We start from the raw sequence: 7300 nt of genomic DNA, 5'->3' as shown, positions 1-7300 counted from the left end.
CATTGAAAAAACCACTGCAACCATTTTGGATTTTGACTATTGAAGTTTGGTATCGCCATTTCTCAGAAAAAAAACTATAGAAATATTTCTGAAATTTCCTGTACATGTTGTTCTTCGTCCCTGGTTATGCATATTTCATTTTGGAATCAATCTGAAAACAACATGGACGACAGGTAGCCATTATCGCTGAATCTGAAATTTCATATACAAGTTCCCCTTTTTGAAAAGTACTGGAGCATTTTTTCTTAATTTACACAGATTAGTAAGAGAAGGGACAAATAGAAAGATCAATCCGACATGAAACCTATCAAGATCATTCAATGGTTGGGGCCAAGTTGTCGTTTTAAGTATTGCCAATATTACCACCACAGCCTTGCTCTAGTGATGAACCAGCAGGCATGACTTTGTATATTGCCTAATACCTTATATAACATGATGTTTTCTAATTCATTGTTAATTAATTAAATCCGAGGATATTGTTGTAAAGATGGCCTAATGTACGCTATTGTAAAAATGTTACGCTAATACTGGCAAGTGTAGTTCACAGTCACGCCGCAAAGTACTTGGTTTGGTTTGGTTTATTTTGTTTAACGTCCTATTAACAGCTAAGGTCATTTAAGGACGGCCTCCCGTGCGTGCGACATGCATGTGTGTGGTGGGTGCGTATGTGTGTTTTGGGAGGCTGTGGTATGTTCATGTTAAGTCATCTTGTGATAGGCCGATTTAAAGTGCTACCTCACTGAAGCATACTGCCGAAGACACCCAGCAGCACACCCAACCCGGTCACATTATACTTTAGGAAGAAGACAGTTATCAAGAAAGAAGAGAAAAGATAAGATCCCAAGTTTAGTCTCCTCTTACGATCATGCAATGGGGGCAGCAGGTACAATTCTTACGCCCTACCTGTAGGGCACCGCACAGTACGAATATACGTCTGTACGTTTGCTTGACTATGTGTGAACTACCCGGACGAGTGATATTCGCTTTACCACATCACTTCCGGTCCGAGTTGGCAAACACTTGTCTCACAGGGGAGACGCCCACTCGGACGGCTGAATCACTCCCTTCTCAAGCATTACCTCTATGTGCTTCTCATCTTCCGCCTCAAAACCTAAGGGAGTTCGTCTCATGCGTTGTCGTATAGGCTTCGAGTCCCCAGTTTCTATACGATGTTGAATACCCCCCCCGGAACAAACCTGGATCTAAATCACTAGCAGCAAACACTTCCTGAAATGACAGAAGAAGCTTTGCTACCCTCAATGCTTGGTCCTGTCGTAACCCACTGACAGAACGATCGAAAAGGTCACCAAGATGAGGAGGAAGCGCTGACTGCACCCTTGCCAATTCCAACAATTCTCAACAACAACCTCCCGGACAATCGAAGATCCGACCGCGTCCGCATCGTAGCCTACAGTATATCATCAGCTTCTAATGCAGTGCCAAAACCAAACCCTTTCCTCAGGGTGATATAGTTGTCCGTAGGATTGCACAGCTTAAACAACATATCATTGTTGCCAGACTGTAGGTTGGCTGGAGCAAGTAGGCCATTCAGGTCTCTATGGGGCTGCACAACTATGTCACCCGTCAATTCTTCCTTCCCAACTAATGCACCTTTGGCATATGTAAAAGATGCTGGTGGAACAACATCTTTACTTTTGAGACGGACTTTAAAAATGTTTGCTCCATCGTCATCGAAATCCTGCACGCATATTGCAGCGTGGGATTCACCATTCAACTCAACAGTATATGTTGATAAGACAATAACAGCTCTATGCTTATCAAGAAAATCAAGTCATTTGGTCGGGTATACGAGCAACAACCACCGGGGCCCGAGCACGAAGGGAGCCTATCTCAATGAATGCCCCCTCCAGGATATGTCCTTTGACCATAGAATCTTCCCCAACCCCACGTAAACAAATTGCACGCGACAGTTCAGGTACAACATCAAGGGAGTTGAACAACTCTAAGCTAACGACTGTAACCTGAGCTGCTGTGTCCACAACTGTTCTGTAGTCCTTACCTTCCATCCTGATAGTGAGAATCAACGACTTTCGATGTCGTGAATCACCATCTGAAGGATATAGGGAAACTTCCCGCAATAAAATATCGGCGCTTTTTTTTAACATCAATGGAATTTGAAAGGGCTGAGGGTTGGCATATTGCCTCAACCCTTGGTCGTTTAAAGGCACCGCAGTAGATGAAGCGGATCGAGATCTCCGCACTCTAGAGTTCTTACTTTTCGGACATTCACGGGCAAAATGTGTAAGCTCACCGCATTCAAAGCAGCCGCGCCCCCGTGTCGGGGATGGGCCCTTTGCTGGCCCTTTGCTGAACAAGCCTCCGTAGTGAGTCTATCTGAGTCCGTATCTTCGAGAGCTCTTCTTCCGTTTGCTTGACTCTCTCTGTCAAGTTGTTTCCTACTTGCCCCGGGCAGGGCCAAGAACTTGCCGTATGGAAGGGCCTTCCCGGTCTTCGTCAGTATGAAATGAAACTCTTCTGACTTCTGTCTTCGGCTGTTTTGAAGGACCATAGATGAGTTTCTGATTTGCGATCGCGCTCTGAACCAGGGTAAGGGTATTATCGAGAGTTTTTGGGGCTTTGTCAAGCACAGCCAGAGGTACTCGTTTATCAGTCAGGCCCTTCAGGAAACTATCTGTGGCCATTATTTGTATAAAGTCCTGTGCCCCTGGGAAACCATCCGTAGCAAGCTCCTGCGCCCCCTCCGCATACTCCTCCACAGTCTCATCCGGACTCTGGCGGAACTCTGCTAATTCCCTTCGGACAATATGCGGGAGATCCTGCTGACCAAATCGCTGATTTAGCTTTGAGCAGAGAACCTTGAAGTTATCACGCACGTGCAATGGCCTGGAGCTGAAAAATTTAAGAGCCTTGTCACGGAGACACTCAATAAGTTTATCTAGTTTCTGCCTATCTGACCAACCATATCGGTCACCAATGTGGGAGATCTGAACAAAGAAAGGCTTCCACTCGGTCTTGCCGTCGTAAGTGGGGAGCCTGACCTTCCTATCCATCTCTTCACTTGCCAAAATTGCCCTCCTGCCCCCTACTCCAGAACTTTGGTCTTTACTACGCACCTTATAATTTGATCCTCGATGCGATTGATTGTGAATGACGTTTGGAGCAATATCATCTACAGAACCGATGAGCTGACCAAACCCTACCGTTGCATCATGCTTGGCAAGAGCCTCACGAAGCAAATCGTCCTTTTCCTTAAGCTGAATGCTAAATGTTTCCCTCATTTTCTCCACCCTTTTCACCATTTCAAGTTCCTTCCTTTCCAATTCCTCAGTTCTAATGTAATCAGATATTTTCAATTACCTCCTATAAATCGGAATATATGTGTAACCCTGTTTCAACCGGCATTTGTTCAAGCCATAGAAATGTACTCTGCAATGTTTAAGTATCCATTCGTATTAACAACAAAACACCAATGTCAAATTCATTTCTTTTTATTTAATACCAGTATTGGAAGTTAAAAAGCTGATATTGCATAATATCGAGTAAAATTTTCACACTTTGAAACAGGGCGATGCGCTAAAATGGGCCTCATCGCATGGCCATACAGAAATAGTCAGACTTCTTCTTGACAAAGGCGCCCAACTTGATAAGCTGAGTGTTTGAATGCAGGCAGTCGTGAAATAAAGCTGAGTAAACTTTTGAAAAAACATGACACGTTACTAGTAATATATGAACTCAAGATCTCAATTATCAATTATTTCCAATTTTCCTATCGACTTACTATCTTAGATTTGTGTTTGTATTATTGTTGTTGTTAACTCATACGTAAATAGTCCTGACGGTAACCAAACTGTGATATAACTCAGATGTTTAGGTCATCTGACTCGAAGAGTATATAAATGAGGCTGGTTTGACCCACCTAAGAACGAACATTGAAAACATATACCATCTCAGATAATGTAATCCGATATTTTGAATGACCTCTTGTCTATCAGAATCTATGTGTTATGATTTTTAACCGGCATGTGTTAATGTATATAGTGCGGTAATTTAAACAAGAACCCATACAACAACCAGCCAATAAAGAACTTGATTGCCAATATTTTTGTCAACCTATCCTAGGTATGTAAGCGGCAAATATAATCAAGCATCCAATGGATCACATACAATACGTAGTCATTTATATAGGTTCTGTCCTTCAACTCACTTTTAGAATATGTCATTCTTATACTTCAATTCAGTATGACATTTATGGTTTATAACAAGATTTTAGGGTCTCATATAACACCTAATCGAAAAAAAAGGTTGGGTCCTTCAGCTCAAATTTTTCCTAGGGTAGCCATTTTGAAAATGGCTGAATTTTGTAGTGAAAATTCTCAAAAATCTGAAATGTTTATCTGTTAATTATTATTACCTGACCTTTTGGAAAAAAATTAAAATGGACTTACGAAATGTATATCAACATTTCTTATTGATAGTTACCTATCAGGGTACATATCTATTTTTTATTTTATAACATACTAGCCAATCGGTGGTTGCCAGACATTTTATCATTGGCTCAATTTTTTATACACAGGGGATGTTTCAAAAGTCTTTTTTTTCAATTGGTTGGTTGTTCCCTACCTATATCATCTTTCACATTTTTTCAAATTTAACTTTTCTGGAACAGGGCAGATCCATAGAACTATATGCAGTGCCTGACTGCAAGTCTTAGGCTAGTAGGTTAATTCTTCCATTGGTAATGGAGATGAAATGGGCCGGACAAAGAGTTGTTATTTTTTGGATCGGTATGAAATGCAAGATGGCCGCAATGATCGCCATCTTAAAAAACACAGTTTAAACTTCTCCAGTTCCACTGGTGCCATTGAACTGGAAATTAGTGAGGAAGTTAAGTAAGGGAAGGCAACGAAGTGTTGTTATTTTTCGGCCTCATAAAAACGTAGAAATGTACTCGGGAATAATTTCAGTTTCCATCTATCCAATAACCAAGTATTAACAACAGAGCACCAATTTCAATTAATTTCATTTCATACCAGTTTTTGCAATCGTACAAAGCTTATTTGGAGAAACCAGTGGGTAATTAATTAAATAATGAAGATTGTTGATTTCAATCACATTTCCATGTTTTACATTACGCAACTATGTAAAAGCTGATATTGCATAATAACGAATGTTATTTGAAACAGGGTGATGCGCTAAAGGCAGCGATATCCCATGGCCATACAGAAATAGTCAGAGTTCTCCTTGACGGAGGCGCCGATCCTGATAAGGTGAGTGTTTGAAAGCAGACAGTCGTGAAATAAAGCAGAGTAAACATTTGAAGAAAACAATATATGTTACTAGTAATATATGAAATTTAGATATAATTTATGTTCATGATTGACTTTCGAATTTCCGATTGACTTACGAACTTTCATTTGTGTTTGCTGTATTATTATTGTAACTCATACGTAAATAGTTTAGACGGTAACCCAATGTGATATAACTCAGATGGTTAGGTCATCTGCACCAAAGAGTATATAAATGAGACCGGTTTGAACCAGCTAAGAACAAACATTGGAATCATAATATGCCATATCAGAGAATGTAATCCGATATTTTGAATTACCATTTATCTATCAAAATCTGTGTGTGATGATTTTTCAACCAGCATTTGTTTATGTGTTTTGTTTTGTGTTTGAAACGATAACCAATACAACAACCAGAAAATAAACAACCGATTTGCCGATATTTGTATCAACCTATCCAGAGGTGTGGAAGCGGCGAATACAATCAAGTATCCAACGGATCATATACAATAATCTTCATTTATATGGGTACTGTTCTTCAATACAACAAATAACTTCATCAGTGGCCAAACATGCCGCTCCTGCCTGCAGCATACTTTTTGTCTATAGTGAGGGCGTTTTGGCATCACTTAAGCGTCATATAAGAACAAAGCAACTGTAATTTACAGTTCAATTCATTTTTTCTTTGGGAATCTTGCTATTTGAAACAATTCGGTTTTGATAAAATATAATAACTTGATATAATTAATCATTGAAACAGAAGCGGGAAAATTATATCTAAAGAGGAGTATTGGAAGCATACGTTTCTCATCCACAAAATAAATTCGTGTCAAATTAATCATATTCCTTCACAGAGACATGTAAGAAGGTGTTTTAAATTACTAATTATGCACCACAACTTAGCTCTAGTGATGATTGAGCAGCCGTTAATTGATGTGTGCTGTTTTCAATCACCTTTGCATGTTTTACATTACGCAACCATGTAAAAGCTGATATTGCATAATAACGAATGTTATTTGAAACAGGGTAATGCGCTAAAAGCAGCGATATCCCATGGCCATACAGAAATAGTCAGACTTCTCCTTGACGGAGGCGCCGATCCTGATAAGGTGAGTGTTTGAAAGCAGACAGTCGTGAAATAAAGCTGAGTAAACATTTGAAGAAAACAATATATGTTACTAGTAATATATGCAATTTAGATATCATTTATGTTAATGATTGACTTTCGAATTTCCGATTGACTTACGAACTTACATTTGTTGTTGCTTTTTTATTATTGTAACTCATACGTAAATAGTTTAGACGGTAACCAAATGTGATATAACTCAGATGGTTAGGTCATCTGCACCAAAGAGTATATAAATGAGACCGGTTTGAACCAGCTAAGAACAAACATTGGAATCATAATATGCCATATCAGAGAATGTAATCCGATATTTTGAATTACCATTTATCTATCAAAATCTGTGTGTGATGATTTTTCAACCAGCATTTGTTTATGTGTATTGTTTTGTGTTTGAAACGATAACCAATACAACAACCAGAAAATAAACAACCGATTTGCCGATATTTTTATCAACCTATCCAGAGGTGTGGAAGCGGCGAATACAATCAAGTATCCAACGGATCATATACAATAATCTTCATTTATATGGGTACTGTTCTTCAATACAACAAATAACTTCATCAGTGGCCAAACATGCCGCTCCTGTCTGCAGCATACTTTTTGTCTATAGTAAGGGCGTTTTGGCATCACTTAAGCGTCATATAAGAACAAAGCAATTGTAATTTACAGTTCAATTCATTTTTCTTTGGGAATCTTGCTATTTGAAACAATTCGGTTTTGATAAAATATAATTACTTGATATAATTAATCGTTGAAACAGAAGCGAGAAAATTATATCTAAAGAGGAGTATTGGAAGCATACGTTTCTCATTTACAAAATAAATCCATGTCAAATTAATCATATTCCTTCACAGAGACATGTAAAAGGTGTTTTAAATTACTAATTATGCACAACAACTTAGCTCTA

This window comes from Pecten maximus, unplaced genomic scaffold, assembly GCF_902652985.1.
Source record: "Pecten maximus unplaced genomic scaffold, xPecMax1.1, whole genome shotgun sequence".
In the NCBI taxonomy this organism is placed as follows: domain Eukaryota; kingdom Metazoa; phylum Mollusca; class Bivalvia; order Pectinida; family Pectinidae; genus Pecten; species Pecten maximus.
The sequence above is the reverse complement of the archived record's forward strand: the minus strand, read 5'-3'. Positions refer to the sequence as shown.